This window comes from Pogoniulus pusillus, chromosome 40, assembly GCF_015220805.1.
Source record: "Pogoniulus pusillus isolate bPogPus1 chromosome 40, bPogPus1.pri, whole genome shotgun sequence".
Taxonomy (NCBI): domain Eukaryota; kingdom Metazoa; phylum Chordata; class Aves; order Piciformes; family Lybiidae; genus Pogoniulus; species Pogoniulus pusillus.
This window is the reverse complement of record NC_087303.1, coordinates 2,389,627-2,398,313: the sequence shown is the minus strand read 5'-3', so window position 1 is coordinate 2,398,313 and position 8,687 is coordinate 2,389,627. Positions and strand designations below refer to the sequence as shown.

Here is an 8,687-nt window from a genome sequence, read left to right as displayed (position 1 = left end):
GTGGCAGCAGGAGCTGATGCCATCCAGGTGTGCCCATGGGGGTGCTGGGGAGCTCAGAGGCCTTGCTGGGCCAGGCTGTGGGTTGGGAGCACCAGGAGCATCCTGTTCCCACTGGAGATGTTTGCAGAGGCAATAAAAGCCTGCCCTGGTTTCCATCTCTGCTGCCTGTCCTCCAGCTGAGGAATGTTCTCTCAGGCCAGCAGGGAGGGAAAAAAACCTCTTGGAGGGTTCCAGATTTTGTTTTCTCTTGGGAAGGGCAAAGGAGGGAGGGGGAAAGGCCAGAGAGGAGCTGCAGCAGCACAGCTCTTTGCCTGAGCCTCCCCTGCCCTGACACTCTGCAGCCAAAGGGCTCCACAGGTTGTGTGTCCTCAGCTGTGGCAGGAAGAGAGGTTCCTGGCAGCCCTGCTTTGATCAGGCTGTGCCTTGCCCCTCCAAAATGCAGCTGCCTGCTAACCAGAGCACAGAGGAGCCTTCCCCTCCCTCCCTCCCCCTGCCTGCTGTAAGAACCAAGCTGCCAAAGCCTTTCAGGTTGAATCCCAGCATGGTGGAGCCTGGAAGGGACCTCTGGAGCTCACCCAGTCCAAGCTCCCTGCCAGAGCAGGAACACATCCACACAAGGAGACTCCACAGCCTCTCTGGGCAGCCTGCACCAGGCCTCCAGCACCCTCACACCAAGCAAGTTTCTCCCCCTGCTCAGATGGAGCCTCCTGGGTGCCAGTTTGTGCCCCTTGGCCTGGTGCTGGGCACCACTGAGCAGAACCTGGCCCCATCCCCTTGCTCCCCACGCTGCTGAGCATTGCTCAGACCCCCTCTGGGGCTGCTCTTCTCCAGGCTGAACAGCCACAACCAGGCTGCCTCCTCCATGCCATCAACCTGGCACCAGCTGGCACCTTCCCCCTAGAACCAGGCTTCACCTGCAGGCAGCACCCTGAGCTCTGAAGCACTTTGCAGCTGCGGCAAACCAGCTGCTGCCACTCGGGTGGCACCAGCCAGCAGCTGGCACCAGCCACCAGCTCCGGAGCGGATCCTCCCTGCGGGGGGATGTGTGTGGAGAAGACAATTGCAGGCAGGGTGGGAGGATGCTCGGGAGCGGAGATGAGGTCTAAAGGTGCTGAGGATCTCCGCAGCTGCGCCGGTAGATGGCAGAGGAGGTGGAAACCTTCCCCCTGCTCCCATCCCCTCCTCGCCCAGCCGCTGGGAGGGCTCCCGGGGCGGTGCTGGAGTCCCGCAGGGAGCGAAGCTGAGGTCTGACCTGAGCGCTCCAAACCCAGCGGCGGGGGGGGGACACACGGAAAGGCAGCCGGGAGGTGGCTGCCGCAACCCCTCAAGCTTCCAGGCAGGAATCACAGAGTCCTGGGATCGTTTGGGTTGGAAAAGAGCTCCAAGGCCATTGGGGTCCAACCACCAAGCCAGCACCACCCTGAGCCACCAAGCCACGGCCACAGGTTCCTGGAATCCCTCCAGGGATGGGGACTCCACCACCCCCACCCCCCACCCCCCCCCCGGGCAGCCTGTGCCAGTGCCTGAGGGCAGAAATTGGTCCTGGTGTCCAACTTGACCCTTCCCTGGCACAATTCCAGGCCCTTTCCTCTCCATCACCTGCTCCTGGGGAGCAGAGCCCAAGCCCAGCTCACTGCAGCCTCCTCTCGGGGAGCTGCAGAGGACAACGAGGTCTGCCCTCAGCCTCCTCTTCTCCACCCCAGCTGCTCCTCCCCAGCTGGGGGGGTCCCTTCCTCTGCCCACCACCAAGAGCCACCCCCCACAGCTGGTCCCTCCCAACCCTGCTCTTGCTTCCATGGAGTTCGACTCCTCCAGAGCTGCTGGGGCTGAGCCACTTCCCAGCCTGGGTTAGGGCATGGAGGGAGGGGACAGTTCCTCACGGCTGGGGGCTTGGGGGGGGGACTCTGGAAGACCCTCAGAGGGGAGAGGATCTCCTGGAGGAAGAGCAAACTCCTGCTGCTGGCTCCACACTCAGCTGAGCCTCCCCTCTGGGCATTCCTCCTCCCTCCCTGCCCCTCGGGCACCGCAGATGCTGCCATCGGCCCCAGCCTGCCCCAGCAGAGCCTGCTGGGGGCACAGAGCCTGCTGGGGGGCACATAGCCTGCTGGGGGCACAGAGCCTGCTGGGGGCACAGAGCCTGCTGGGGGGGCACAGTTCCTGCCTCCAGGCTGGAATCTTCACCCCTGGAGGTGCCCAAGGCCAGGCTGGATGTGGCTCTGGGCAACCTGCTCCAGTGTGAGGTGTCCCTGCCCACGGCAGGGGGTGGGCTTGGCACTGGATGAGCCTTGAGGTCCCTTCCAGCCCTGCCCATTCCATGAGCCTATGGAATTCCTCCCAGGGCATCTCCAGCTCCTGGAGGTTTGCCTATATTTGGTGCTGGAGTGAGGAGGAGGAGGAGGAGGAGGAGGAGGAGGAGGAGGAGGAGGAGGAGAGGAAGAGGAAGAGGAAGCCGAGCCACAACTCAGCACCGAGGGACCCCCACCCCCCCCCCCCTGCCTGCCTCCTTGGGAAGCTCAAGGCTTGGGAACACATTTTGGGAGCAAAGCTCTGGGAATGCTCCTGGGAGCTTTGCTGAGAGGAAACTGCAGCGTCAAGGAGTCAGCCACAGGCAGCATTCCCAGACTCTGGAATCCCTCTGCTGTGAGGCTCATCTGATGAAGGCTTCCTCCACACCCCACCCCCCCCACCCACCCAGCGCAGCCTCTGCTCTCCCTACCCCCCCGGGGGAGGGTGGGGGTTGGTGGGGCTGTGGCTCACTCATGAGCCTGGAGCAGCTTTTAGCCAATTTGGGTGGTTTTGGCTGAAAAAAAGAGATCCAATTCCCGGGAGCCATCAGCCCGGGAGCAGTTCTGCCTCCTGGGAGAGTGGAAACCCAAGCCTGAAGTAGCACTGCCCAGGATTGACCTCCTGGTGTCCCAGACCCCCTCCCAGACCTCTCCCAGACCCTTCCTGATGCCCCAAACACCTTCCCAGTCCTCTCCAAACCCCCCCAAGTGCCCCAAACACCTTCCCAGAGCTCCACTCAACCCTTCCTGATGCCCCAAGCACCTTCCCAGACCCCTCCTGGTGTCCCAGACACCCTCCCAGACCTCTCCCAAACCCTTCCTGCTGCCCCAAACACCCTCCCAGACCCCTCCTGATGCCCCAAACACCTTCCCAAACCCCCCCAACTGCCCCAAACACCTTCCCAGATCTCCACTCAACCCTTCCTGATGTCCCAAACACCCTCCCAGACCTCTCCCAAACCCTTCCTTATGTCCTAACCACCTTCCCAGACCCTTCCTGATGCCCCAGGCACCTTCTCAGACCTCTCCACAACCCCCCAAGTGCCCCAAACACCTTCCCAGACCTCTCCACAACCCCCCAAACATCCCAAACACCTTCCCAGGCCTCTCCCAAACCCTTTCTTATGTCCTAACCACCTTCCCAGACCCCTCCTGATGCCCCAATCACTTCCCCAGACCCTTCCTGATGCCCCAAGCACCTTCCCAGACCTCTCCACAACCCCCTAAGTGCTCCAAACACCTTCCCAGACCTCTCCCAGACCCTTCCTGATGCCTCAAACACCTTCTCAGACCCTTCCTGATGCCCCAAACACCTTCCCAGACCTCTTCCAAACCCCTCCACAACCCCCCAGGTGCCCCAAACACCTTCCCAGATCTCCACTCAACCCTTCCTAATGCCCCAAACACCCTCCCAGACCTCTCCACAACCCCCCCCAAGTGCCCCAAACACCTTCCCAGACCCCTCCTGATGCCCCCAACACCTTCCCAGACCTCTCCCAAATCCCCTCCTAATGCCCCAAACACCTTCCCAGACCTCTCCCAAACCCTTCCTTATGTCCTAACCACCTTCCCAGACCCCTCCTGATGCCCCAAACACCACCCTAGACCATTCCTGATGCCCCAAGCACCTTCCCAGACCTCTCCACAACCCCCCAAGTGTCCCAAACACCTTCCCAGACCTCTCCCAAATCCCCTCCTAATGCCCCAAGCACCTTCCCAGACCTCTCCCAAACCCTTCCTTATGTCCTAACCACCTTCCCAGACCCTTCCTGATGCCCCAAACACCCTCCCAGACCTCTCCCAAACCCTTCCTTATGTCCTAATCACCTTCCCAGACCCTTCAAGATGCCCCAATCACTTCCCCAGACCCTTCCTGATGCCCCAAGCACCTTCCCAGACCTCTCCACAACCCCCCAAGTGCCCCAAACACCTTCCCAGGCCTCTCCCAAACCCTTCCTTATGTCCTAACCACCTTCCCAGACCCCTCCTGATGCCACAAACACCTCCCCAGACCCCTCCTGATGCCCTAAACATCATCCCCAACCCGCCCCCCCCCCCCCCCCCCCCCCCCCCTGCTGCCCCAACCACCTTCCCAGCCCTCTCCAAGCTGGGGCACACTGAGCTCTGAGCTGTCCTTTCCATCCCACAGGAATTTCCTTCACATTCCAACTGTTCCTTTTTCCCACGCTGGGATGAGCTGAGACCTCCTGGAGCCGAGCAGGGGAAACCTGAGGTTGAGCCACAGCTTGGGCACCCTCCTGGGACAGGGATCCCAAACCCCCTCCCCCTGCCAGCAGCGCTGGGAGCCACTGAGGTGTCTCAGCATCCTTTGCCAGGGGCTCATGGCTCGGGGAGGGGCTGGCAGGAGGCTGGCAGGGGGTGGCAGTGGCTGGCAGGGGGTGGCAGGGGGCTGGCAGGGGGCTGGCAGGGGGCTGGCAGTGGCTGGCAGGGGGTGGCAGTGGCTGGCAGGGGCTGGCAGGGGGTGGCAGGGGCTGGCAGTGGCTGGCAGGGGGTGGGTGGGGGGGGGTTGGTACCCAGCTCTGCCGCCGGCCGCGGTCGCAGGCACCGCCAGCAGCCAGCAGCCGCCTCCGCTCGCCGCTCTCCTTCCGCTTTTATTTCTCTCCCTTCATCGTTTGGGGCTAAAAATAGGAAGGGTTCGCTAAAATTAACCCCCAGCGCCCGCCCTTGGCAGCGCTCATCCCGCGGGGGGGCCCCGCAGCCTCCCTGGGCTCCCGGGATGATGCTTCCTGCGTCAGCGGCGGCAGCCCGGGGCTGGGCAGGGCCATGGCACAGAGCTGCCCCCTCCCCTGCCACCTCATCTGCCCTCCTTCGCCCCAGCTCGGGGTGGGGCAGCCGAGGGTGTGGGGGGGGTCCCTGCAGGGGTTAAGGTGATTCCAGGAGGCTTCGAGGAAGATGGATCAGGCTGTGGCTGTGGAAAGAAAGGGGAGAGGGAGGAGGGGAGAGGAGAGGATAAAGGAGAACAGAGAGGAGAAAAAAAGGAGAGAAGAGAGGAGAAAAAAGGAGAGAAGAGAGGAGAAGAAAGGAGAGAAGAGAGGAGAAAAAAGGAGAGAATAGAGGAGAAAAAAAGGAGAGAAGAGAGGAGAGAAAAGGAGATCAGAGAGGAGAGAAAAGGAGAGCAGAGAGGAGAAGAAAGGAGAGAAGAGAGGAGAAAAAAGGAGAGAAGAGAGAGGAGAGGATAAAGGAGAGCAGAGAGGAGAAGAAAGGAGAGAAGAGAGGAGAAAAAAGGAGAGAAGAGAGGAGGAGAAAGAAGAGAAGAGAGGAGGAGAAAGGAGAGCAGAGAGGAGAAGAAAGGAGAGAAGAGAGGAGAAAAAGGAGAGAAGAGAGGAGAAAAAAGGAGAGAAGAGAGGAGAAAAAAGGAGAGACGAGAGGAGGAGAAGAAAGGAGAGAAGAGAGAGGAGAGGATAAAGGAGAGAAGAGAGGAAAGAGGAGAGGATGAAAGAGAGAAGAAGGAGAGAAGAGAGGAAAGAGAGAAGAAAGGAGAAGAGAAAGGTGAGAGAGGAGAGAGAAGAAAAGGGAAATGAGAAATGAAGAGGAGAGAAAGGAGAAGGGAGAGAGGAGGGAGGAGGAAGGAGAAAGGAGAAGGGAGAGGCTGAGCTGGGCCCGAGTGCTGCAGGAGCCCCAGGACAGTGGCAGTCTCCCCCCTTCAGCCCGCGCAGGGTGGGCAGAGACACCAGGACCCCCCCCCCACATCTCCCCTCCCTTTTCCTCCTTTAGACCAGCACAGCCAAGGTCCCTCCTTGCCTCTCCCCTGGCTTCTTTCTCTCCCTCTCAGGCACAAAAGCCTCACTCAGGTCGCTGCTGCAGGGCTCCGAAAGGCACCGAGCGGAGGGGCAGGAGCTGTTAAATGCCGCAGGAAGACCCCCGGCGGCAGAGCTGACCCCCCCCGGGGCCCTCCTCCCAGCCCTGAGCAGCAGCAGCCAGCTCGGCCGTGGCGAGGCAGAGGGAGGAGCAGCAGCCAGAACCGCAGCGTTAAAGCCCCAAAGCAGCCTTCGGGCAGCCCGGGAAGGGCATCCCGGGAAGGGCATCCCGGAGGATGCATCCCGGGAAGGGCACCCCGGAGGATGCATCCCGGGAAGGGCACCCCGGAGGATGCATCCCGGGAAGGGCACCCCGGAGGATGCATCCCGGAGGAGCAGGAGCTCACCTGGGCGAGGCTTGCGCCGGGAGCTGCATCCCGCCCGGGGCGGCTCTAGAGCATGTAGATGATGTAGGAGAGGATGACCAGGCCGAGGATGGCAAAGAACATCAGGATGAAGATATCCAGCATGGCTCCTCTCGGCGCGGAGAGGAGATGCTGGGCGCACAGCTTCCTCCTCCTCCTCCTCCTCTCCCTCCTGCTCCCCTGCCGGCCGCGGCTCAGCTGCCTCTGCTCGGGAGGCAGGGAGGATGCCGGAGCTCAGAGTCGCTCTCCAGCAGGCAGGAGGGGAAATGAAAGGCTAAAGCCAGGCGGGCACAGAGGGGCTGCAGCCTCGGCAGGGCTCCGAGGAGCTTGCCCAGCCCAGCAGGGCTGCTGGGAGCCACCAGCTGCCAGCCGCAGGGTGCCTGTGCCCACCCAAACCACGGACCGAGCCGTGGCGCGGGGGGGGAGCTGAGAGGGATGTGCGACCCCCACTTGGAGCTGGGAGAAGAGCCAGGAGGAGCTTTGGCCGGCACAAAGCTGTGCTGAGCCAGCAGGGCTGCTCTCAGGTCTCACCTCCTGGAGCCTGGGGCTGGAGGGGGGCAAGGCAGCAGCCAGCACTGTGCCAGCACTGTGCCAGCAGCGCCCGCAGCAGGCTGAGGGGAGACCTCCCTGCAGCTCCCTGCCAGGAGGTTGGGGTGAGCTGGGCTGAGAGGAGCCTCCAGGTGATGGAAGGAGAGGAAATGGCCTCGAGTTGTGCCAGGGGAGGGAGAGGTTGGAGAGGAGGAACAATTTCTGACCTGCAGGAGCCGTCGGGGGCTGGAACAGGCTGCCCAGGGTCAGTTGGCAGGGATGCCAGGGATGCCCAGGTCCAGGGGAGCCAGGCAGAGCTGAGCATCCCAGGGCTGGCAGCTTCCCCACCATGGGGTCCCTCACTCCAAGGAGGACACTGAGAGGCTGGAGCAGGTCCAGAGAAAGGCAGCAAAGCTGGGGAAGGGTCTGGAGAGTAGGGCTGGGGAGGAGCAGCTGAGGGGGAGCAGCTTGGAGGGGCTGAGGGAGACCTTCTGGACCTCTGCAACCACTGCAAGGCTGGAGCCAGGTGAGGCTTGGGCTCTGCTCCGAGGAACAAGTGATGGGAGGAGAAGAGATGGCCCCTGGGGGGAGGTTCAGCTTGGCCATGAGGAACAATTCCTGCCCAGGGAGGGGTCCCAGGCCCTGGCCCAGGCTGCTCAGGAGAGGTGGTGGAGTCCCCAGCTCTGGAGGTGGCTCAGAGCTGCACAGAGGTGGTGCTGAGGGCTGTGGTTTGGTGGCAGGGGTGGGACTGTGAGCTCCAGGTGAGGGCTTGGTGACCTCCAAGACCTCTTCCAACCTCAGCAGCTGCAGGGTTCTATGATGCCACAGGGTGCAGTGGTGGAGCTGGCCAAGGGTTGGGGCTTGGTGACCTCCAGGGTCTCTTCCAACTTCACCAGCTCCCCAGCTCAGTGATTCCACAGAGTGCAGTGGTGGCCCTGGTGGAGCTGGCCAAGGGTTGGGGTCTTGATGACCTCCAAGGTTTATTCCAACCTCACCAGCTCCATGGTTCCATGATTCCACAGGGTGCAGTGGTTGAGTAATGGCTGAGGCTTGGTGACCTCCAAGACCTCCTCCAACGTCACCAGCTCCATGGTTCTGAGACTCCACAGGGTGCAGTGCTGGAGCTGGACAGGGGTTGGGGTCTTGATGACCTCCAAAGTCTCTCCCAGCATCACCAGCTCCATGGTTCTGAGACTCCACAGAGTGCAGTGGTGGAGCTGGACAGGGGTTGGGGTCTTAATGACCTCCTCCAACCTCATCAGCTCCATGGTTCTGAGACTCCACAGGGTGCAGTGATGGAGCTGGAGAGGGGTTGGGGTCTTGATGACCTCCAAGACCTCCTCCAACCTCACCAGCTCCATGGTTCTGAGACTCCACAGGGTGCAGTGATGGAGCTGGATAGGGGTTGGGGTCTTGATGACCTCCAAGACCTCCTCCAGCCTCCTCTGTGCTGCTGCTGAGCAGAGCAGGAGCCAAGGCCGAGCAGCAATGAGAGGCAGCACAAAAGGCAGCTACAAATTTAAGACTTTTATTTTTGGGGGGGTGGGGAAGGGGAAGGGGAAGTGGAGGAAAGGCAGAAGAGAAGCACAGGAGGTTGGCTCTGAAGTAACAACACAAAGGCCAAGTTGGGGACTTGCTTTGTTTGGGGTTTGGTTTATTGAGTGGTGACCAAACCAAAGAGAGCAACAAAA

General features: G+C 61.5%; 1 long non-coding RNA gene across 1 annotated transcript; it reads right to left on the bottom strand.

Moving 5' to 3' along the window:
• Positions 1 to 4,877: 4,877 nt before the first annotated feature.
• On the bottom strand, positions 4,878 to 7,055 carry LOC135191820 (uncharacterized). Its single transcript, XR_010308870.1, has 2 exons — positions 6,451 to 7,055; positions 4,878 to 5,214 (listed from the first exon to the last, which is right to left on the bottom strand). It is a non-coding gene; the product is annotated as an uncharacterized LOC135191820 (long non-coding RNA).
• Positions 7,056 to 8,687: the final 1,632 nt, after the last annotated feature.